The sequence below is a fragment of the Lissotriton vulgaris genome, chromosome 1_1 (genome assembly GCF_964263255.1).
Source record: "Lissotriton vulgaris chromosome 1_1, aLisVul1.2, whole genome shotgun sequence".
NCBI classification, from domain to species: domain Eukaryota; kingdom Metazoa; phylum Chordata; class Amphibia; order Caudata; family Salamandridae; genus Lissotriton; species Lissotriton vulgaris.
The window spans coordinates 704348193-704373074 of record NC_141685.1 but is presented as its reverse complement, the minus strand read 5'-3'; the positions used below and the strand labels follow the sequence as shown (position 1 = coordinate 704373074).

The window sequence follows — 24882 nt, the reverse complement described above, 5'->3', positions numbered from 1 at the left end:
GAGCGACACAATGCTACTCAACTAGATGGGGAATAGATTGTTTAAGGCGAGTAGCAACACCATTATTCTTACCCAGCATCACAGATGCACCATCGGATGTGAACATGACCATTTTCATAAGGTCCAGTTTATTGGCAGTGTAGAATTCTTTCACAGCAGCAGTAATAGCCTCAGCATTACAACTAGTCAGCTTCACTATGCCCCCAAACAGTGTTTTGTGCTCTGTTGAGGTTACAGGTCAGAACTTGAAGTACAGGATGAGCATTTTTGTAACAGAAATATCAGTGCTCTCATCAATTATCAATGTGTGATACAAAGCGTTACGAAGTTCGGCCATATCTTCACAGTGTATCACGCTATTGATAGCCTCAAGGAACTCAAAGGCATAGTTCTTACTCCTCCAGCTGTCTGGTATCTTCACATACAAAGCTAGGTGATCATGGATGTCTTGTACAGATAACATTGAAGTATTCATCTTGACTGCCAGCAACACATTGTTGATGAGAATCTTTATCTCCTCAGGCAGGGATCTTTGTCATTCAACTACTTCCATTCTATTTGCTTTGTCAGTGGCAGTTTCTGTCAGCATTGCCCGCACTCCAAAACCAAACCTGGCAGCAGCACTTCTGTTTCTCAATGTCACCATGGCAGACTCGTGAACTTTGCTAATTAGATGACGTTTCAGGTAATCCAGTTTCCAGCCATCACTCCATTTCTTCCCTGTAGAAAAGTCCCAACAATCTTGGCTTCGGCACATGTTTTGCAAATCAAGCCCACGTCTGGACTGTATTGAAAAAGTTCCCCAAGTTGCACGCGAACCTTGCTTCGTGATTTCTGTGTCTCAGCCTCCACAATTTCTTTCATCCACTCTTCCTTGAATACAAGGCAACATTTCTTCCTTTGTGGTGAAGCATCACACTCTGCAGAAGGTACAGCTTTGCGCTTGAACATATTTGTGATAACTGGGTTTAGCCTGCTATGCCACAAAGCCTGCAAAATAAAGGAACATGTCTGAAGTTGATGCCAATGCTCATGATTGCAACCTGTCACATAATACGGAGGCATCCTGGGAAAAAGGTAGAGTGTAATTACCTGGATTTTTCTGTCCACTGCCCTGCCCTTTCAAACTTAAATATAGCACTGTCCGTAGAGCCTGCAATTGAAGTTAAGATTGTTTTAGCACATTGTGAATTTGTGATACAGCAATATACCATGTGCACCATAAGGGAACTCTACCAACCAATGACCTGCTTTGCTTGTACTCACGTATGCCCGTTCAAATGTGTGGGGTGCTGTCTGCGAAACCTACAACATAAGAAAACATGGGTAAGGTGTGTTGTTATACTACAATGCACAAGATGCACCACAGTTTAAATCTATCAAACAATTACCTGCTCTGCTTGTACTCACGGATGCCTGTTCAAATGTGTGGGATACTGTCTGCGAAACCTACAATAGAAGAAAACATGGGTAAGTTATGTTGTTATACTACAATGTACAAGATGCACCACAGTTTAACTATCAAACAATTACCTGCTCTTCTTGACTCACGGATGCCTGTTCAAATGTGTGGGGTACTGTCTGTGAAACCTACAACACAAGAAAACATGGGTAAGGTATGTTGTTATATTACAATACACAAGAGGCACCACAGTTTAACTCTACCAAACAATTACCTGCTCTGCTTGTACTCACGTATGCCCCTTCAACTGTGAGGGGTACTGTCTGTGAAACCTACAACACAAGAAAACATGGGTAAGGTATGTTGTTATACTACAATACACAACATGTGCCACAGTTTAACTCTACCAAAGAATTACCTGTTTGTTCTGTCTGTACTCACGTCTGCCTGTACAACTGTATTTGTAGCACGGTCTCACAAACCTGCAAAAGAAAAGGGGTGCAGATTGTGAATCTATTTTCCCATCATCCCCCAAATCCAATGTGGAACATAAACAGAATTACCTTATCCTTGTGGGTACTCATGCCTGACCATTCAAATCCAAATACCTTACAGATTGCAAACCTGCAATTGAAGACAAGATGGTTAGCAAAGGCTCTAAGAGTTACAAATAATGAATGGGACTTGCCCAGATACTCCAATAGGAAAAACGACCCAATAGTTACCTGGGATTCCAGTTTAGGCTAATAGGCACATGCCCCTATGCTTCATTATAAGCATCGATTAGGTTAAACTTATTTGCACCTCCCCACACAATCCAACCACTCTCCTGCATTTTCTTTACCTTTTGCCATGTCAATGTTTTACCAGTCAATGTTTTTATGTACTACGAAAAAAATCCTACACCCTCTCCTCTTACATGGATGCTCAGCAGGATTGTCGCAGACATTCTTTCACTTTGAAGTTAGAGAAAGAAAAGTAAACACCAAGCCCCCTCTGAAGCGAGAGTTTGACATTTGACCTTGTCTGTGAATGCACCGCAAATGCGACAAGATAAGACCAAGATGTAAAGGCATGTTTACAGAAAGTGAGTTTCTGGAACCAATATAGTAATCAAAGCTTGGGCAACCGGAGAGACGTACTCAAGCTGGACAGCCTAAACCAAATTAATCCAGCAAATAGAAAGCATGACAATGTGAGTTACAAACCCCTTAGCTAACGATAAGCAATGGGAAGAATGCATTCCTATCGCAGCTTTCTGAATGTCTCCAAAATGTCTTTAGCAACCCAGACAGCGTAAGGCTTTCAGCTAAAATAAAATGAAAGCTGGCAGGAAAACTACACATTGTTGCAGGTAGGCAGGGACGAAGTTCAGTGACCGACCCGGGGATGACAGGAACGGGCAACATTGCTACAAGTGGGTAGGGAAGTAGTGCACTCACAGATCGGGAGGTGGCAGAAATGGAAAACCTTGGTGCAAGGGGGCAGGGAAGAAAAAAACTTGCTGGGTTAGTGTAATGGCCGGATTTTCCGTTTAGATGGGATCAGCCCCTAGGGGCCCCTATAACCCAGCCAGAACGTACTCACCCCCCTCCTTAGAGCGTATTCACAATGGATATAGATATATATATATACAAGTCGTACCTAAGGATAGGGAAATAGCAATAAACATGCATAGGTTTTCTACTATATCTTATTCACATCAGTTAGTCTCGCGGCCGCTCCGACCCAGACTGATCTACCCCAGGGCAGATATGACACACAATCCGGTGCGTCTACACATGGGCCTGCAGAACCCAATGCTCTCTTTTCCAAACGGTTTACAATCCGGCAAACCTACACGCTGGTAATCCCCCCCAGCGCTCTCACTTACACAAGCCACAATCCTGTGGGTATACGCGTTGGTAATCCACCCCAACGCTCTCACTAACGCCGCATATCAACGACGACCACATTCCTATGAACACCTATCGGAACAGTTTCTCCTTTGTCTACTTGGGATAAAACTATAATAGAATTTGGTACGGTTTCCAAATAGTATGATGTGCCTCTTATCCTTGGCATCGAAGGTCCACTTCGCCCCCTATTTATGTGATCACCACTTACCTGATTGGGGTTACTCATCCATTCAAACAAACAATAACCACCTAGAAGCCACGTTTACCAAGATTGAACAAGAATACTCGGCACACATCCGTTCACTAAGAACTAGGGTATTTATTGTCAATAAACACATATAACACAATACTATGCAACATGAATTATGCAAAGGAAAGATAAAGATTAGAACGTGCACTTATTATGGAAGGGGCAGATATCACCTTATTAATATGAAGTCGGGACTCGGCAGTCATCTAGGTTCCCTTCTCGTCTCTGTGTCTTGGCTCGTCTTGTAGTCACACCCCAGCCGCCACAAGCACACGTCTGCACCGCTAGGCTCAACCTCGTCTGCTTCCCTCCAAGCCACTGGAACCTTGCTGGTTATTAGCTACCGTGTCTCTCTCTCCCTCTGTTTCAGTGCTCTCCGCGCTAATTCTCCTTCAGTCTTTCTCAGAGAGTCTCGGTCTTAAATCTTTCTCGGACTTCAAAGATGGCGACTGTCTGCCATGAAATAATTAATAGCAGAGATGCTAACGGCTAGATGCCGCCTACGAACTAACTGTCGACTAACTAACACCTTCGCTAATATCAAAGCCTGTTCCTTCATGGAAAGCTACGGCCAGTAACCTGCCGCCCACCAAATTCTTGTACCTCCCCGTACCAAGGACACGTTCCCAGCCGGCCGGCCTGAAGTTGTGTCTTCGGAGTGGAGAAAAATACATTCTTTCGATAAGGGCCAGCCTGAGCCGGTTCTCTCCAAGCGAACAACAGCTTGAAACTAAAACATTACACTTGACCTAGAAGGCCTCTCGAGCTACCAGGCAGAGGGCAAAATGGAGTCTGTCTCGTTTAGGGCCTACAGGGCCCGCAATATATATATAACTCCATGGAAAATATCCTAACATGTTAGCAAATAGGCAAATCATGATTAATACTTATGTATCTATCCCCTAGCTTGAATTCATAAGCCCTATTCTACAGAAAGGGACACGAAAATACTCTACTATATAAAAGGCAGGGATCCTACTTATAGTCCTAATCCCTATGCTATAAGGGTGATAGGCTGGAGTCACTCTCCATCATTCTCCTTCTTAAAGGAGCCAGAAAAAGTCAGCCATTACATTACACCCCTTGACTCCAGTCTATTAACCACAAATTATATAGAACTCACATCAGTAGAAGAATAATAAGAAACAAAGTTAACTGACCTATGCCTCTTGCTAAGTCTACAAAACTGGAGCAGGGAAGGAATGCACTGAATAAAGCAACAAACAGCTATTAAAATACAAATGGCAACGATAACTCCCCCTAAAATCTGTCGTAGAGAATGCAAGTCGGGTAACCAATTAAAGAGCCAGTCAAATAAACCCTGATCGATATGTTGTCTAATTTCTGCAGTCAAGTCGTGGAGTTTGTCAATATGGGCTTGGATCGTTTTAGAATGGTCGGACAAATTAAAACAGCATAATCCCTCAAAATCAGAACAGTCATGGCCATGTTTTAACAAAAGGTAATCAATTGCTGCGCGATTCTGTAAAATCGCTCTACGTTCACCCTGGGCATCTAATAACAGGTCAGATAAAACAGTAGATGTTTGATTGATGGATTTAACCATCCAACAGGCCATCTTGCCAATGGTTTTTGCATTATAAACGGCCAATGCAGGGACTCCAATAATAGAAAAAGCTAAACCAAGGTATTCCGACTTGGAGAAAAGGTGAACAGAGGAATCACAGTCCTCATGTAGTGACATTGAATCTCGTATCATACGGGAATGTGAACTAGGATGCGAAGAAAACATTAATAAACTCAATCTAGTGATAGCACATGGACCACCGGAAATGTTTGCGGGAATATATGGCCAAGACGAATTCCCGCAGGAAAAGAGCCAGCCAGATGGTAACAGCATGGAACGATAATAACTAGGGGCAACCAATAAACGTTTACATGTCATATTGTTCTTAACAGAAAAACATGAACTTGGAAGTCTCTTTAAACACAGTAATCGTTGATGAGCTGAAAAAGAAGTTGCGGCCTGTATTTTCAACCTAAGACATTCGGTGATAGCTTTGGGGTCACATGTCATCATAAAACACAGGTCACCGGGAGTAATATTGAAAGTGGTAATTCGGGAAAGAATAGGGGTATCGAGGTCAGGAAGAACAGTACATAAGGGGCAAAATTCATGGGCCGCGAAATCGCCCAGAATAACATTTGGTCGGGCATTCGAAATATTAAAGACATGCCGTAAAGTCACAATAGATGCTGGGACGGCAACCAGGCAGGTCGCCAAAATGTCAGTCACAGACCTCATGGGAGTAAGGCAAAAATGTGGAGAGTTTGTCAATCTCTTAGCCAAAGTAATCCAGAAGTTGGAAGAAGTAGTCCATGTCGAACGCGGAAATCGGGATTTCCAATCAACCGAAGTCGGTGGATCCTCTCCTCTCCCGGCGTAGCAGACCAAAAGGAGTCCAACGACGACACATCCTGCAGTAGCAGTCCAGGGAATTATCTGAAAAAATACAAACACAGGCCTTAATCATTCTCGTAAGTAACATTTATCAGCTGGGACAGCTTCCCAGCTATCTTTCCCTGGCTTCATCACCAAAACGGTGTTGTCACGACCGGTCGCAATAATATCAGCCTGTTCAGGGGGATTTTTAGGCGATTGCACCCATATTTTAGCTCCAGGAAGATCAGACGATCCGAAGCCTTTTTGTCCTCGTACAGTTAGTAACGTTGGGGCAGAGCCTTTCTTGATCTCACCACTGAAAACAGGCATAATCAATAACTGAGCAACACGGTCAGACTTTTTGATCAATAAGTCAGTCTCACTGCTATTAAGCAAGAGAACCTTAATCTCTCCCTGATAGTCACTGTCAATTACTCCCCCGAGCACTTGAATACCTTTCAGGGCAAGGCCTGATCTGGGGGCAATTAATCCAAAACTACCGGCAGGTATACAGACACCAATGCCAGTTTCAACAATGATTCGATCTTTTCCTTTTAAATTTGCATCATTTAAAGCATGCAGGTCTAGGCCTGCAGAACCTGGGGTCACTCTACACGGAGCCAGAGCACCGGGGGTAATTTCCCAATACATGACAGTGTTGGATAGGGAATTAGGCTTTACATCAACATTTGGAGGAAACAAACGCATCAAAGGGGATTCAGCATGTAACAAAGGACGATTATTCAAAATTAATAACGCCTGAAACAAAAAATCCCTCCAGTTCTTGTAGTGGTCATCCGTTAATTTACGTAATTGATCTTTTAGCAAACCATTCATTCTCTCAATTAGTCCCGAAGCCTGTGGATAATATGGAATGTGAAACACCCATTCAATGTTATTTTCCACACAAAATTCCTGTACCAATCTTCCACGAAAATGGGATGCATTATCAGATTGAATTTGGAATGGGACACCATAGTACAAAATAAGCAGCTCCAGGGTTTTAATGGTATTCACTTGGGTAGCGTTCTTACAGGGAAAAGCGACCAGAAGGCCACTATAAGTGTCAACAACTGTGCAGACATATTGACAATTTTTGCTCATAGGGAGCGGGCCAATGTAGTCAATCTGCCAAATTTGGGCGGGCAATTTTCCTCGATGTAACTGGCCTCGAACAATTTGAGGCACCTGCTTCTTTCTAGAATGTTGGCAAATGGGACAATGCAGAATTACATCTTTAATCAAAGAAAAAGGAATATGAATCCCTCGATCGGCAGCCCACCTGCTAGTGGCTTTCTCTCTGTCCTGCTTTCTGGTGGGCCCATTTCGCCAATCCCGCCAAATCAGAATCTTGCATTTCCACCACTGCCTCAGCAATTTTATATTTCTCATCTGCAATATTATGAAAGAATTTATCAAGGGAGTCTATTGGAGTGTGAGCATCCACGTGAAAGATTGTTACAGTACTCTGTGGGAGCAACTCCCAAATTTCTTGCCATAATTCTTTTCCCCACAATTCTTTTGAATGCAATTCCCAATTATGAGAATGCCATGTTGGTAACCACACCGCCAGTCCATTAGCAGTGGACCAGGAATCAGTGAAAATATGACATGTGCCAGGCAATTCTTGTTTCAAAACTTGGTAAACTGCATAGAGCTCAGCATATTGGCTACTCTTACCATCACCAGTTGTACTCAATAATTTCTGCGTGATCGGATTGTAAGACACTGCTTTCCAATGTCGTTTCTCACCAATGAACCTCGCTGAACCATCCGTAAACCACACATGTTTTCTATCCTCCGCGGACAGATCATCAAATGATTTACCCCACTTGACGGGAGATTCCTGCACTACGGGTACGGAACAATCACTTCCAGTCTCATTTGAGGGCGCCTGCGCCACTCGTTCATGCAAGACTGCCACACCTTTCGGACCCACACGTGCCCTATCCTGAATGTACCATTTCCATTTAATCACGCTCGCCTCTTGAGCATGTCCAATTCGATGAGATTTCGGCGAACTCAAAACCCACTGCATAATGGGAATTTCAGGTCTCAAAACCACAGCATGGCCTAGGGTCAATTGCTCGGTATCCACCAGAGCCCAGTAACATGCAAGCAATTGTTTTTCAAAAGGTGAATAACGCTCGCCAGCTTCAGGTAACTTTTTAGTCCAAAAACCTAATGGTACTTTTTGTCTGCCCTGCTTTTGCCACAGACTCCAATTTGCATACGGACCTTCCACGGACACATTCAAATCCACATCGCCTTCACCCACTGGCCACAAATCCAGAGCATACTGAATTGCTTCTTTCGCCAAATCAAAAGCATTCTGTTGTGATTCACCCCATTCAAACGCATTCTTCTTACGAGTGACTCGATATAACGGGGCTAAAATCTGACTCAAATGGGGAATATGCTGACGCCAAAAGCCAAACAAACCAATGAAACTCTGAGCCTCTTTCCTGTTCTTTGGGACTGCAAAATCTAGAATTTTTCGCTTCACCTGTGGGATCACTTCTCTATGACCTTCATGCCAATTAATTCCTAAAAATTTCACATTTTGGGATGGACCTTGTAATTTATCAGGGTTAATTTCCCAACCTTTTGCTCGCAAACAATCAATGATCTGATCCAAATGGGACTGTACCTGATCTTGCGTCTCACCTTGAATCAAAATGTCATCAATATAATGACACACCTGCACCTGTGAATTAGCGGGAACCTCAGACAAATGCTCCGCCACCAGCCGGTGACAGATCGTGGGACTGTGTACATAACCTTGAGGAAGACTCCGGAACGTCATTTGACGTCCATTCCATGTAAAACTGAATTGTTCCTGGCACTCGGGGGGCAATCGGAATTGAAAAGAAAGCATTAGCAATATCAATAGAAGCATACCATGTACCTGGATGCTTTTGAATTCTCTGAATCAAAGTGACAATGTCTGGTACTGCAACAGTCAATTTAGGTGTATGTTTATTCAGTTCTCGATAATCAACAGTCATGCGCCAAGAATTATCACTTTTGCGCACGGGCCAAACGGGATTATTCCAAGCAGACGTGACCGGAGTTATAACTCCCGCGTCAACCAAATCCTGAATTGTAGCATTAATTTCTTCATGACCTCCTGGGATACGATATTGCTTCTGAGAAACCACTTTCGTGGCTAGAGGAATCTTAATGGGGGGCATTCGCAAACGGCCAACCCGTACGGGTCTGGTCGAAATGTACTGTCTAGTTCCAAATTGATAACAACCATCATCCAGATGCAAAGTCATTCCTTTTAAAATGTCAATTCCAATTATATACTCCAAAAGTGGTACAACTAACACAGAGTATTCTCTACGAGGAATCCTGCCAATTTTAATTTCAAGTGTAGTTTGCACTGTGGGGGTCTCTTTACCACCTAAACCAGTAATTGTAAAAAACTGTCCTTTAAATTTCTTCGATTTTCCGTGGATTAAAGTGGCCTCCGCTCCTGTATCAACTAGTGCTCGGGCCCTTTGGATATTACGATGTTTCCAAAAAATCTCAATATCTACATAGGGTCTGTTGTCTCTGTGAGCCCACTTGTGTACTGGAGCTTGACCTATTTCCTAGTCATTTTTCCTGCGTTCCGTCAACCAAGACAAGTCAGGGTAAATACTCTCTGTTTTCTTTGGTATCAAAATGTCCTGTTCATATCCGTCTCCATTACGAAACGGATTTTTGTCATTTTCAAAATACTGTGAATTACGGTCAGAAAATCTATTACGATCCTCCCTTCTTTTCATTTCAGGGGAATAACTTCTCTCCTCTCTATATCAGTTGGAAACACGATCATCTCTCCCCCTTTCTTTTTCCCCCTCTCTCGTAATCACGATGAGGGGACACATCACGATCATAACGCCGATCATCACGGCGTTCAGAATCCACACGTCGTCTCTCATCACCACTATCATCAGAACCACGATCATACTCATTCTTTCGGACACGACGGGCACCCTCCTTTCGATCCAAACCACGCTTACGAAACATATCCCATAAGCGATTGTTAGGCTCCCCGTCAATGTCCTCCCTTTTGACACCATCAGCAATGAGAGCAAGAAACATGTCACGTCTAGAGAACTTATAGTCCCCAGCAGTACGACCCTCAGGTCGAGATTGTCTTTCAGGTTTAAACCACTCACCCAGCTCACCCAGCTGACGAACAGATTCAAGCACAGCAGACAAAGGATTGCCAGTTTGATTAATCAATAAAGTCATCATGACCTGCTTGTAAGCAACAGGCGAAGAACGGATAATGCGATTACACACAGAAGATGTTAAAAGACCATCTAGCAATCTGTCAGAAGTACTAAGAAAGATAGCAGTTTTCATGACTTCCTCCTTCAAACGTTGCGACGTATCGCGCAAAGTGTACCATGGCTTGTCATTAACAGGCCAATCAGATTCAGTAGGATATTTGTGATTACAGCCATCAGACGCAAGCTGGAGCAAAGTAATTTGACCAGCACCATTATAGTTCCGAAAATGATCTTGAATAGTGGAATCAGAGCTCAAAGAGCAAAACCGTAAACAATCAACAGCATCAAGCATAATACCGGCAGCGCCGAGTTCATAAAGGCGCACCATCCAAGTAAGCAAGGCCTCACCAGGCCGTTGTCGAAATCGTTGTAAAATGTCACTAACCTCCTGTTGAGTAAAATCTTCAATACAATCCAAAGCAATACCACCTGGATTACCAGGGGCTTGTTGTAATTTGCGACGAAATACAGGATGAGCAGAAACCTCAGGAAGGGCTTCCGAGGAAGCCCGCATCTTAGATTTAACAGAACAATCGGGGCAAGATACGTCACCGGAATGGGAAGAGCGAGCGCGTTCGCCGTGAGCAACAGTATCAGTATAAGAAGCAAATTTACAATCACGTCCGGAGCGAGAAGATTCGCGCTTATCACCCTCCTCAGCCGAGGAGTCTGAAGCATTTGAATCCCAGATATTACCATCCCACTCATCAGGGTTCCAATCCATTCCGGCCTTTGCTACGACCAGACGCACTTTTCGCGTAGATACATGACCACGACGATGTTTATACTTGTATCGTGCAATGCGGACCGCAGCTCTTTCGGCAATGGTCTGATATGTCTCAAGTTTATCAACAAGCAATTTATTTTGACAGCGCAAAAGAGTATGCGCATTTTGCAACTCAACACATTGTCCTTCCATGTCTTTAAACTGCTTCTGCAACTGAACAAACCTCTCGTGAAGAATTCTGTATGCATTAAGAGCAATCCAACCTCTGCGTCCTAAAATAGGAAGCTCATCACCCTTCACTACTGGCGCTTTCTGTAAGCACGACACCACATCGGCAGGCTCCGCCTGCTCCAAACACGAAGACCAATTTTCGCTCAAACCAGTAGAATCGGCCCACTCACGGGCCAAAGCCTCGTAAGGCGTAGACTCCCAGCCGGGAATCTGAATAGGTAACTTAAAAACAGACGGAGATTTTTTCGCAAACATATTGACACACAAAAATTATATACACAATTATACACAAAATATTATACGTACGAGCCGAGCGCAAACCAACAAGATCAAAACAATACAGCGCACACAGGCTTCGTAAACAGTTCGTGACGCCAGATGTAATGGCCGGATTTTCCGTTTAGATGGGATCAGCCCCTAGGGGCCCCTATAACCCAGCCAGAACGTACTCACCCCCCTCCTTAGAGCGTATTCACAATGGATATAGATATATATATATACAAGTCGTACCTAAGGATAGGGAAATAGCAATAAACATGCATAGGTTTTCTACTATATCTTATTCACATCAGTTAGTCTCGCGGCCGCTCCGACCCAGACTGATCTACCCCAGGGCAGATATGACACACAATCCGGTGCGTCTACACATGGGCCTGCAGAACCCAATGCTCTCTTTTCCAAACGGTTTACAATCCGGCAAACCTACACGCTGGTAATCCCCCCCAGCGCTCTCACTTACACAAGAGACAATCCTGTGGGTATACGCGTTGGTAATCCACCCCAACGCTCTCACTAACGCCGCATATCAACGACGACCACATTCCTATGAACACCTATCGGAACAGTTTCTCCTTTGTCTACTTGGGATAAAACTATAATAGAATTTGGTACGGTTTCCAAATAGTATGATGTGCCTCTTATCCTTGGCATCGAAGGTCCACTTCGCCCCCTATTTATGTGATCACCACTTACCTGATTGGGGTTACTCATCCATTCAAACAAACAATAACCACCTAGAAGCCACGTTTACCAAGATTGAACAAGAATACTCGGCACACATCCGTTCACTAAGAACTAGGGTATTTATTGTCAATAAACACATATAACACAATACTATGCAACATGAATTATGCAAAGGAAAGATAAAGATTAGAACGTGCACTTATTATGGAAGGGGCAGATATCACCTTATTAATATGAAGTCGGGACTCGGCAGTCATCTAGGTTCCCTTCTCGTCTCTGTGTCTTGGCTCGTCTTGTAGTCACACCCCAGCCGTCACAAGCACACGTCTGCACCGCTAGGCTCAACCTCGTCTGCTTCCCTCCAAGCCACTGGAACCTTGCTGGTTATTAGCTACCGTGTCTCTCTCTCTCTCTGTTTCAGTGCGCTCCGCGCTAATTCTCCTTCAGTCTTTCTCAGAGAGTCTCGGTCTTAAATCTTTCTCGGACTTCAAAGATGGCGACTGTCTGCCATGAAATAATTAATAGCAGAGATGCTAACGGCTAGATGCCGCCTACGAACTAACTGTCGACTAACTAACACCTTCGCTAATATCAAAGCCTGTTCCTTCATGGAAAGCTACGGCCAGTAACCTGCCGCCCACCAAATTCTTGTACCTCCCCGTACCAAGGACACGTTCCCAGCCGGCCGGCCTGAAGTTGTGTCTTCGGAGTGGAGAAAAATACATTCCTTCGATAAGGTCCAGCCTGAGCCGGTTCTCTCCAAGCGAACAACAGCTTGAAACTAAAACATTACACTTGACCTAGAAGGCCTCTCGAGCTACCAGGCAGAGGGCAAAATGGAGTCTGTCTCGTTTAAGGCCTACAGGGCCCGCAATATATATATAACTCCATGGAAAATATCCTAACATGTTAGCAAATAGGCAAATCATGATTAATACTTATGTATCTATCCCCCTAGCTTGAATTCATAAGCCCTATTCTACAGAAAGGGACACGAAAATACTCTACTATATAAAAGGCAGGGATCCTACTTATAGTCCTAATCCCTATGCTATAAGGGTGATAGGCTGGAGTCACTCTCCATCATTCTCCTTCTTAAAGGAGCCAGAAAAAGTCAGCCATTACATTTAGAGAACAACAGCAGCAGCGAAAGTGGCTGGGAAGGGCCCATGGTTAGCACTGAGCACTCAGTTAGGCTACCTTAAAGCAATGCACGTTGTCACCGGGAGCTGGCTTCCTGCGGGCGCCGTATTTGCAACTTTATTATGTTCTTTAAAGCACCATGTTCCTTTCCTCCAGCAATTACCAGGCCACACAAACATGTCAAGTTAACTCCTGTGATTAATGTTCTTCCAGGAGAGAGATTGATGTTTTGTATAGTTCATGTTTTGACTTCTGTGAAGGTAGTGCAGAGGGTTAATATGCCTGCTGCACAGAACGTGTACCATGTAGGTTACAGAGTGCATATAATGTAAATAGATCAGCAGGTTAATGCTTTTAAAAGAGACATCCTTTTGTTACTTGCAATTCATAACCTAAGTTGTAATATAGAATAGTGAGGCATTAACTTTCATCTTAGAACTGCATACACACTGTAAAGTTTACATTAGAGCATAAATTAATGTTGCAAAATGGGTTAATTTGGATAGAAATCGATTCTTTTTATTAAACAAAACTCCCAACTATGCTGTTTCTTTTTTTATTGACTGAGTTTGTGATTCTCCACACCAAGCACTCCTAAACTATACGGCCTACCAGTATGGATGACATGATGTGACTCCTACACTTTTAGTCCTTTGGCTTAAGTAGCATTTCCTATACGTTGATTTACACACATATGTTTGATTGTCTATGTGTAATGTGTATGTGATGCAAAGTGCCACTGACATCCTTTAATGGTATGAGTACCATACCAAAGACAGCTCGCCCACACGCCACCACCTTCTGAATGTTACCTTTAGCCGTCCAGTTGGCCCTCTCAACAATACCATTCCTCTAGGTGGTTGTTAAGAGAGGTGCGGTTGTGCCCAATACTGGAGAACGCTAAAGACCCTACATTTCTAGGGAGGTCAACTGCATGCCATTATCCATTATGATCACTGACGGAACTCCTTCATGCAAAATTTCCTTCAATAGACCAACTGTCGCTCTGGTGGTAAACTCCTTCATAAACATTACCACCAGCCATTACTGCCACAGACGGAACCTGGAACACCAGAACTGACTGTGTTCCACATTCCTCCAGAACACAGAGAAAGGCTATGCAAACACAGTCTTATAGGACTTAACATAAAATACAAGTCACAGACTTATTTTAACTCCAGGGTGAGGAAATGAATGGCTTTCAGCAACTGAGAACGACTGTGGAAGCACATAAGAGCTCCCCTGGTTCATAGAATCATCGGGTTCCTTTTACTACATGACTGCCGCGCATTAAACCTACCGTCCAATGCCATCATATTGAGGAAAGTAGATTTAATGCTGGAACTGAAGATGCTCATAACTGGAGAGGTCCGCTGTGTAATAGCGAAGTTTATTAAGAAGATGCCAAACTGGGTTGCAGGAAATTGGAGTAGTAATCAATGAGCAGAACCTTGCTATAATTGCAGATGTGTGCCCCTCTAAGGAAGTTGAATGCTACACCCCATAGAGCACACGATTCTGTAATCGAGCAGTTGCCAGAAAAAATGATAATTCTGCATTGGAAAGGATACAACTACCTCTAGAACATGGAGATACTACTTATATATGAGCGTTAGATTAAGTCATGAGCCAAAGATGACACCCTCAGTTTCCTCATATTGATTCTGGCAGGTCAAACCTGCGGGCGGTGAATGATTCTAGTTGCATCAAAAATATAGTATAGCTTTTTTTTCCTTTTACCTAAACCTTCATCTATTGTACTGAGTAGCCGATGACTGGTTACTAAAAGTCAGGAAATGAGTAGAGGTAATTGTGCATAAGTCGTCAGATTTCACCCTTTAACTGTGCCCCCCAAAGTCTCCATAACCACTCTCTTCAGATGCATTTAAATTGATTTACAGCGCCACTCATAGCATTGTAGTGTGTCAGAACACTTTACATCACACACATTACACAGAGACAATCAATATGTGTGTAAATCACTGTATAGAAAATGTTACATAAGACTAAGGACTACAAGGTGTAGGAGTCACATGACAACCATACTAGTAGCCCATATAGTTTTATAGTGATTGGTCTGGAGAAACACAATACCCAGAATTTAAAACGTAATACCATGGTTGGGGTTCTCCTTAATAATCATAATTTGGGTAGGATAATCAAAGACTGGGGGGGGAGGGGGACATAACGCTCTAATGTATACCTTGCAGTTTGTATGCAGCTCTTGGATGACAGTTAATAGCTCACTGTTCTAAGTTAGGATTTTAACTTATAAACTGCAAGTAACTGCAAGTAACAAAAGGATCTCTCTGATAAAAGCAGTAGCACACTGCGCTATTAACATTATGTGCACTTTGTGATCTGCAAAACAAGAAAACAAAATTAGCGCTTCACAGGCAAACTCTGTAAAAGTGGCGCTAATGTGTTCCAGTGTGAATAAAATCAGTTTGGCCAGTTTGCTACCACTCTGTCTTACTTTATTTAGTTATTTATATATTTTTCATATTTTTAGCCTTTTATTCCCAATGCTGCACTTTGGAATTAAAATGTCAGAAAAATACAACATTTCCAGAAAAAGCGTCTTTTTAGATCCATTTCACAGGGAAGCAAAGAAAAGAAAGGAGAGGAAAGAGAGTGAGAACCCCGTCTTGAAGTCACGGTGTTCATGGGCGTCCACAGGGGGGGCAAGGAGGGTCGCTCCAGGGGGGGGGGGGGGGGGGGGGGGGGTCGTGCTTAAAGAGGTGACAAGCAGATTCCAAGAGGGAAAGGACGTCACCCATCATTTCACTCAGTGTTATCTTTGGGTGGGTTTGGCTGGCTCTGCTCAGTCTTTTCAATTGCCTGAGGCAGGATATACAGGTGAGACTGAATGGCCCTGTAATATTCTTTTGGGGCAAAAATCAATGGCTGTAGTAATGGGTTTTAAGCTGATTCAAAGTAGGTTTGTAAATTGTGGGGGTAATTCACATGGTTGCAGATGTGGGGCATTTTAGAAAAATGGTGGATGTCCAATCTGCCAACTTTACAATTTCCCCATCATCTTTAGAGGTGAGAAAGAAAATGAGGTTTAACCCATCGAGCCTCAGTGGGATTTGCCAGCAGAAACCTTGACTGGGTGGTCTGTTTTTCACCAGATCGCTGAGCCATAGTGAGTGGTAGTCCAGTTCTATTACGGATAGGCAACTATCATTGAATTTCTGCCCCAGATGAGCATGCAATGCACAGCATTCTTGGGGGGGAGAATATAAACAATGGCCCTGATGCTCAGGGAGAAAACTCCCTGTGCATCATGGCCATTAATTTTTTATTTGTTTATGAAGCAAATTCCTACTTTAGGAGTTAGTTTAAAAAAAGAAACAAAATGCTGGATAGGGCTTATAACAGGACATCTTCTTGGCATTCTGTTTTGCCTTCATTGCATCCACTTATGAACTGAAGGTACAACGTTCTCTTAATATGGTGGCCAGACGTTTCAGGGGTGAAGGGGTAGGTAACACTGATGTGAGTATCTCTGTGAAACTAGCGGTCTGGTGAGCCACCTGCCAAACTATGGGCCTCATTTATGAAAAGTGACGCATCGCTGCGTGAAAACAGCGATGCGTCACTGTTCATTGCACCCTCCTTGCGACACCAATGATGCGTCATATTTACATTATGACGCATCATTGCGCAAGGAGTTACAGATACGTCAGTATTTCTGACGTATCTGTAAGCGCAAAAGTGACGCATTGCTGGAGTGTGTCACAAAAGTGATGCAACTCCAGAAATGCGTCCTTTCACATGGGGCAAGACCCATGTGAAAAGGCCTGCGTCAGTCTTACGCCTGCTGTGAGGCAGGCACAAGATTTTGACGCAACAGCGTCCTAGAAGTAACGCAGTGAAATTTCATAGATTTCACTGCGTCACTTCTACGGCCCTTTCTTGCGTCACTACGCCCGCCCTTGCATACATTATACCTGGCGCAGGTATAATTTGGCGCAGGGGTTTACAAAGTGACGCATCTACCTAGATGCGTCACTTTGTAAATATGGTACATTTTTTACGCCACTGGTGCGTCACAAAAAGTGACGCACCGGCGACGTAAAAGTGACGCAAGGGCTCATTAATGAGGTCCTATGAATCTGCCCGGATGTACTTTGTGCAGCTACAATGTGTGATTATCATAGTTACAACAATGTTACTGGGAGACACCCCGATATTTAGAAAGAAAAACCTTTGTGTGGGCAGACTAGACCAAGGTATTTGTAGGTTAGATTTAAAGGAAAGATTTTAGGTCACAGAAGAAAGTGGGGATCAGACCAAGAAATTGACATATCCAGAGAGGTGGGACGTTGAGGTCCAGAGAGCTAGTATTGCGATGTCTAGAGACGTACCGTCATAAGGTCTAGTTACAGACGAAACCCCCCTGAATTTGAGTTATTGTTCGCAGTAGGGTAGCTTTTCTCTATCAATTATTGATGTTAGATAAGTAGTATAAAAGGTAATAGAGCCATGATTTCTCTGTTTTATTTGATGTTACGGCTGGTCCAAATTGAGGTCCAGATACACTGTTTTTTGTGGGTGCAAACAGGTTTTAGATCAGTTTGCGCCCACAAAAAACATGTGGCCCATGTATTAATCCTATTTTGCGAGCTGCAAATCAATTTGCGACTCACAAATTAGGCTTAGCGACTCGCAATCTGGAAGGGGCGTTCCAAGGGCGTCCCATCCTAATTGCGGCTCCTTAAGCTATGTTGCCTGTTTTGCGACCGCAATTGCGGTCGCAAAACAGTTGCAGAGTACCACCCTTCACAGTAGGGTGGTAAACCAATCACAAATGTGTTGGGGTCCTCAGGGGACAACATCCTCTTTGTGAGTAGCTCTTAAAATAAAATCCTCAGGGACCTCTGCCTGCCCTTAAAAAATGAAACTGAAAAGTTTCATTTTTATTTTTTAAATGCATCCCGTTTTCCTAAAAGGAAAACAGGCTGCATTTAAAAAAAGAAAAAGCAAAAAAATAAATACATCTGCTTTATTTAAAAGCAGTCCCAGCAAGCCACCATCCCTGGGAGTGCCAGCCTTTCCCAACGGGGTCACAAAATGCGCTTGCCTCATTAATGTGCATGAGGCATGCACTTTGCGACCCCATTAGGAATCGCAAACAGGATTGTGCATCCCAATTCGCGACTCGCAAATTGGTGGTTGCACGTCTGCCCCAAATGTAGCTTTTTGCAGAAAGCTAATACCTGCTTCCAGTTGAGTGAGAATCCACTGCAAGGAGCACTCAAAAAAACAAACAGCAACAGCTCATCTTCCGGGAATAAATTCACTAATCCTGGCGAGTATTCGTCAATTTCTAGAAAGCAATATATATTATTAATATCTAAAAATACTTCGCCCCTGATGGAGGCAAAAAATAAAAGAGCCCTAATTAAATAGTCTTGCTATTTAAATCTAAAGTGAAACCCAGTACATGTCTAAAAAAACAATTTTAGTTGACTTGCTACAGTTGTAGCTTTGCGTGAGACTGTTGAAAATAATTGGGAACAAATGCATCCTGTAGAGTTTCAAAACAGTGTAAGAGGTCACTTGGTGTTAAAATACAACTTCCGGTTGCACGTTTCCTCACTCTAACCTTTATTATGTGCGTTAACGCAGGAAGCGTTACTGCTGATGCAACGAGCCCACAACGTTTCTTTCCGAAGAGCACCAAGGGCGTGAGTATAACCACTTCCGCTGAAATACACTCATTCCCAACAATTGCAAAACCGGGGACTTTATGAGAAGTATTTTATAGAGGGCTCATAACACTCGCCTGCCCTTCAGAGAGCAGGATATAGTGTGTTTACACACACAACTTTGTAAAATACAGCCCTGAAACTACTGTGAAATGCCCGCACAATGTTGTTTTTTCTACACACCATGTCCATTTATTTGTGTATTTTTAAAAAAGTATACGATTTGTGCTACAAATATACACTCAAGTTTAAACATCTATAACGTTGTTGTGCAATTTAGTTCAATGCACGAGTGCATGCTGTCTGTCTAGGAGCTTTGTAGACTTCAGGATGTCTAAAGTGAAAGGAATGCTTCCAGAGAATTCACCCCCATGAAGCATGCGAGGTGCTGCCATGTACTGGCTTGAAGGGTAACAAGCATTGGAAATGCAATAGGTCTCGGATTTTTTTGAGTTAGAGGTAATGGCATTGTAAATGGCAATGTGTTTTATCCATGTGTTCACCCTGCACACTCATTCACTGCAGTCACTGTCACTCCGCAGTCACTATCACTCTGCAGTCACTCTGCACTCACAGTCACTCTGAATCTGCACCCTGCACTCTGAACTCTGCACTCATAATCTGCACTCACAATCTGCACTCTGCACTCACAAATGCACTCTTCACTCACACTCTGCACTCTGAATCTGCACTCTGCACTCTGAATCTGCACTCTGCACTCACAATCTGCACTCTGCACTCAAAATCTGCACTCTTCCCTCTGAATCTGCACTCCGCACTCTGAACTCTGCACTCTGCACTCTGCACTCTGAACTCTGCACTCACATTCTGCACTCACAATCTGCACTCTGCACTCACAGTCTGCACTCTGCACTCACACTCTGCACTCTGAATCTGCACTCTGCACTCACACTCTGAATCTGCACTCTGTACTCACACTCTGCACTCACAATCTGCACTCACAATCTGCACTCTGCACTCACAATCTGCACTCTGCACTCACACTCTATACTCTGAATCTGCACTCTGAATCTGAATCTGCACTCACACTCTGCACTCTGAATCTGCACTATGCACTCACACTCTTCACTCTAACTCTGCAATCTGCACTCACAATCTGCACTCTGAATCTGCATTCTGCACTCACAATCTGCACTCACAAACTGCACTCTGCACTCACACTCTGCACTCTGAATCTGCATTCTGCACTCTGAACTCTGCACTCACAATCTGCACTCTGCAGTCTGCACTCACACTCTGCACTCACAATCTGCACTCTGAATCTGCACTCTGCACTCACAAACTGCACTCACAATCTGCACTCTGCCCTCACAATCTACACTCTGCACTCTCAATCTGCACTCTGCACTCATAATCTGCACTCTGCACTCACAATCTGCACTCTGCACTCTAAATCGGCACTCTGCACACTGAATCTGGACTCTGCACTCTGAATCTGCACTCTGCACTCTGAATCTGCACTCTGCACTCACAAACTGCACTCTGCACCCACAATCTGCACTCTGCACTCACAATCTGCACTCTTCCCTCTGAATCTGCACTCCGCACTCTGAACTCTGCACTCTGCACTCTGAACTCTGCACTTACATTCTCCGGATGATGCCATCATTGATATAATCAAGGATGTCACTAGAGATGTCATTAGTGATGTCATTAAGGATGTCATTGACCGGGGGGGGGGGCATCTTGTCACTAGGTGCAAGATGGCCACCACCTAGTGAGGCTCTGCTGGCTGGATGGATCATCCACCATTTATCCTGCAGATCAGGCCACTGACAGCACCTGAAAAAGACAGGAAATGTAATTGACCTGTCAGTGAAGCAGCTGATAGCAGTTTTGTCGATGGTGGCGGACTGAGGAGGGCGAAATTCACAGGAGAGCTGAACAGCGAGTGTGGCCTCTGGCACCAAGATGGTGGGCTGGAGTGCCTAAGCTGAACAGGGGATACTGCACTGTCTGCGGATCGGTGAAGTGTGCAGTGAGCCTGCTGGATGGCGGTTCAGAGAGGAGCGGAAAGGACATGTATGGCGGCCAGGGATCCGACTCACCTGGCCCGTGGGGAGCAGCCACGGCCATGCTCTGCTCTGGGCCCCCGGTGACACGGAGGAACTGTGAGCCGCAGTGAGCCCTGAGAAGTGGGAGGACTGTGGCCGATAGTCACGCCAGATGATGTGGTGTGGTGTGCCTCCCTGCGAGACAGGGGCGAAGGTGAGTGAGTGTCTGCCTGGCTGAGGGGATTTCGTCCGGGAGGCCGTAAAGCAGGGTGGAGTCGTGGTCCGGCTTCGAATTCCAGCGGTGGGGGCTGAAAGGAGGAGCAGACGGGGAGAGGCGATGTCAGAGGCCTCTGCGCGCCGGCATCTGGCTTCAATTACCACGGGCCCACAAGCTTTGGCAGGGAGCCAGCAGGCGCGCACACACAGCTGGAAATTTTTTTTTACTGAAAAGAGGTGAATGCGTGGGGGCCTTTGACAGCTGGTAATTGATGAATTATAGCCGTCTGCTGAGCGTGTCCGCACGGAATATGCAGGAAGTGGAGAAACTCTACAGACTATGGCCTATTGCGTGCTGCCTTGTAAAAACACAGCCATGCGAGGGCCAATTGCCATGCAGCTGCCATCAATAACAAACACAATTCACGTGTCTCTCTGGAATTCGTAGGTTAGATTTTCGAAGTCCTCTCAAAAGGACTCTGAAGCCACACCCACTTCATGGGATGTAGGCCGAGCCTTAAAAAGGGCCTGCCATGGCATTCAGATAATTAGGGCACAAAGGCAGATGAATATTAATTTATTTATTCTGTTTTCTACAGCGCAAACTTGCTCTAGGGGCATTGGAGCGTGAGAACGTAGAATTTCAAATGCTATTTATTCTGCTAGCATTAAAAATTGCGATCTCGTTTTTATACATTCCTAAAACTCAGTAAAGCTCAGCATTGTTGCCCATGTTTTAAATGTGTTGCCCGTGTTGTATGTTGCACATTTCAGCATTACTGTTCAATTAAGCGTAGCCCCGCTCTGATCTTGACACAGCAAAGCAACAACTGCAGAAATGAGCAGGTGCCCCTCGCGCCTAGGGGAGGGGCACCCTTAGTAGCGCCACAGGGCTGAACCTCCTCCGGGGCCCAAAAAAGGGGGGGCTGGACGTCATCATGAGGTGCAGAGAATCCTATCAGGTATTGAAGGCTGTGCCCCAGGGGTTTCGTTCTCTTTATCCCTTCTGACTACAGCCTGGCTACAGGAGCGTTGTCGACCACCAACCCACCCACCCGGCAGAAGAGCAAGGCTTCACGGAGGCAGAGCGCTGACAGTTAACAACAAAGGGGATGCACAACAATGGAGGTGCAGCCATTCAATGGACCCCAGGAGGGGGTAGATTCCACATGTGCAGTGGGTAGGCGGGCGGAGGGGCTGAGGGGCTGACCTGCTGGTGGTCCTGGACTCTACTGTCCTAACCCACAATGTATGGACTGAGTAGAATCGTGGGGAGGCTGCCTGTGTTCAGGTACCCCGGTGGGCCGGTGATGTGGTGCCCTGGATGTCAAGTAGTGCAACTGTTGACTGTAGCGCGTTGGGGTATGCTGGCACAAGGTGTGCAGCAACTACTGCAGAAATGAGTGGCAGCCGCTTTACCCAAGATCTGTGTCTAGTTTTCAAGGACTTCTCACTTTCTTCCAACAGTTGAGACGTCATCTGCTCATTAGTATTTCTTTACCACACTTTCTTCCTTCCCTTCATTTGCATCTAGAAAATGTACATAATTATAGCTCTAAAATGTATGGATTCTAGCATTATATGCACCAACTGACGAGAGAGTGAAGCTCTGGTCTGTTGATATGGTAATATCCCTCTAGTTTTATTGTTGATGTTTACTTGCTATTTTTAATTAAACATGTTAATTGGACCTGTCATCCATAGGGTGGTCTTTCCCCCAACCTTTTGCCTCCCATTTCTGTTGTATTTTCGTGTTGGCCTTAGGATTCTGAGCACTTTACCAATGCTAACCAGTGCTAACATGCATGTGCTTCTCCCCTAAACGTGTTGACATTGGTGTATACCTGATTGGCATATTTAGTTTACCTGTAAGTCCCTTGTAAAGTGGTACCTTTTGCACCCATGCCTGTAATCTAAATGCTACTAGTGGGCCTGCAGCACTGGTTGTGCCACCCACAAAAGTAGCCTTTCAAACCTGTCTCAGAACTGCCATTGCAAAGCCTGTGTGTGAAGTTTAATGCCATTTTGTCATGTCATTTAAAACCACTTGCCAAGCCTTCAACTCCCCTTTTTATCACACATGAGTCACCTGTAAGGTAGGCCCTAAGTGACCCTAAGGGCAGGGTGCTGTGTAACTAAAAGGCAGGACATTTACCTTTAGGTTTTATATGCCCTGGCAGTGAAAAAACATCTAAATTCATGTTTCACTGCTGTGAGGCCTACTCCTTCTATAGGCTAGCATTGGGATTACTTAATATCCCTATTAAGCTGAAATTCCTGATTGCAAAGGAATAGCTATGCCATGTTTAATATCTTTAGAATGGAGGTGATAAATCCTCTTTAGTGGTAAAGGAGGATTTGATTTTACCATTTTAGAAATGCCACTTTCAGAAAGTGGACATTTCTTTTCTCTTAACTTTGCCCTGTGTGCTGGCAGCCTGTCTCCAATACACATCTGGGCTGAGGTGAGAGCTACCCTTTGTGCATACTCTATAGACAGCCACAACACAGGAAGGGCTGGGTAGGACAGGTGATACATCTGCATTCATCTGCATACTGATAGTCTTCCCAGGCAGGGAGAGGGAGAGGTGGTTCTCCCTCACAATTGAATAGTTTGTGCCCTGCCCTCACACAAAGAGCTTATTTACCCCCCACTGGCAGTCTGGAGCCAGGGCTGGGTTGAACGGGATCCTTGTGCACTTATGAGAGCTCCTTTGAAATCATCCCCTACATCATTGGCATTTAAGAGTACACGTACCAGGGCTATGGCCATATCAAATGAGTACACTCCTGGACTTGGGGAAGAGCTCTGCTGGAGTGAGGACTGTTGTGCTGTAAGGGTTGCCTCTTTGCTGTGACTGATTTTCCAAGGAACAGCTGTTCTGCTTTGCTGAGATGCCCTGCTGCCTGCTGATCTTGCCCTGCTGAAGACAAGGACTTGATCCATCCACTTGAACCCAGAGTAGCTCCAAGGACATGCTGGCTTTTCTCCTGTTCCTAGAGGCTTCAGGGATACAAAATACTTCTTCCATCTTTTGGTGGTGCTGCTGGACTGTGCCATGTGCCCTTGCCTGAGGAGACCCTCTATTCCTGGGCCTCAGAAGTGGGTTTTGTGGCTGATTTATGCAAAAACTAACACGAAGCCCCAAAAAGCCTTGCTGCACAGGTGACAGTTCCTCGGAACCAGCGTTGAATGATGTGAAGCCTCGCAAAGCCTCACGGCACAGACTCTCGGATCCTACGCTGGACCATGCAAAGCCTTGCCAAATCTCACTGCACTGTTGACAGCTTCTCAGAACGGATGCCGGATGATGTAAAGCCTGGCCACACAGCCTCTTGAAACCAATGCTGAATGATATCAAGCATCGCAAAGCCTTGCTGCACAGCTTCTTGAAACCAAATGTGGATGGCACAAAGCCTCCCCACGAAGACTGCACTCCAGGGATCAAAGTACTGTGTTCAGCGGGCCCAAGTGGGTCCCCGTAGCCTGCCCGTGCTCTAACGTGGTCAGCCTGAACTTTGGATTTGTACTATTCTCTCTCGACCTCAAATAACCTCTTAACCGCTAGTGAGTTCAAAGCACTATTTAATCTTTAAACATTCATATATTGACTTCTACTGACTGGA

At 44.6% G+C, this 24882-nt stretch overlaps 1 pseudogene; it reads right to left on the bottom strand.

Annotated features, from left to right (window-relative positions):
* Positions 1 to 238: 238 nt before the first annotated feature.
* Positions 239 to 24233, bottom strand: LOC147747681 (uncharacterized; annotated as a pseudogene).
* Positions 24234 to 24882: the final 649 nt, after the last annotated feature.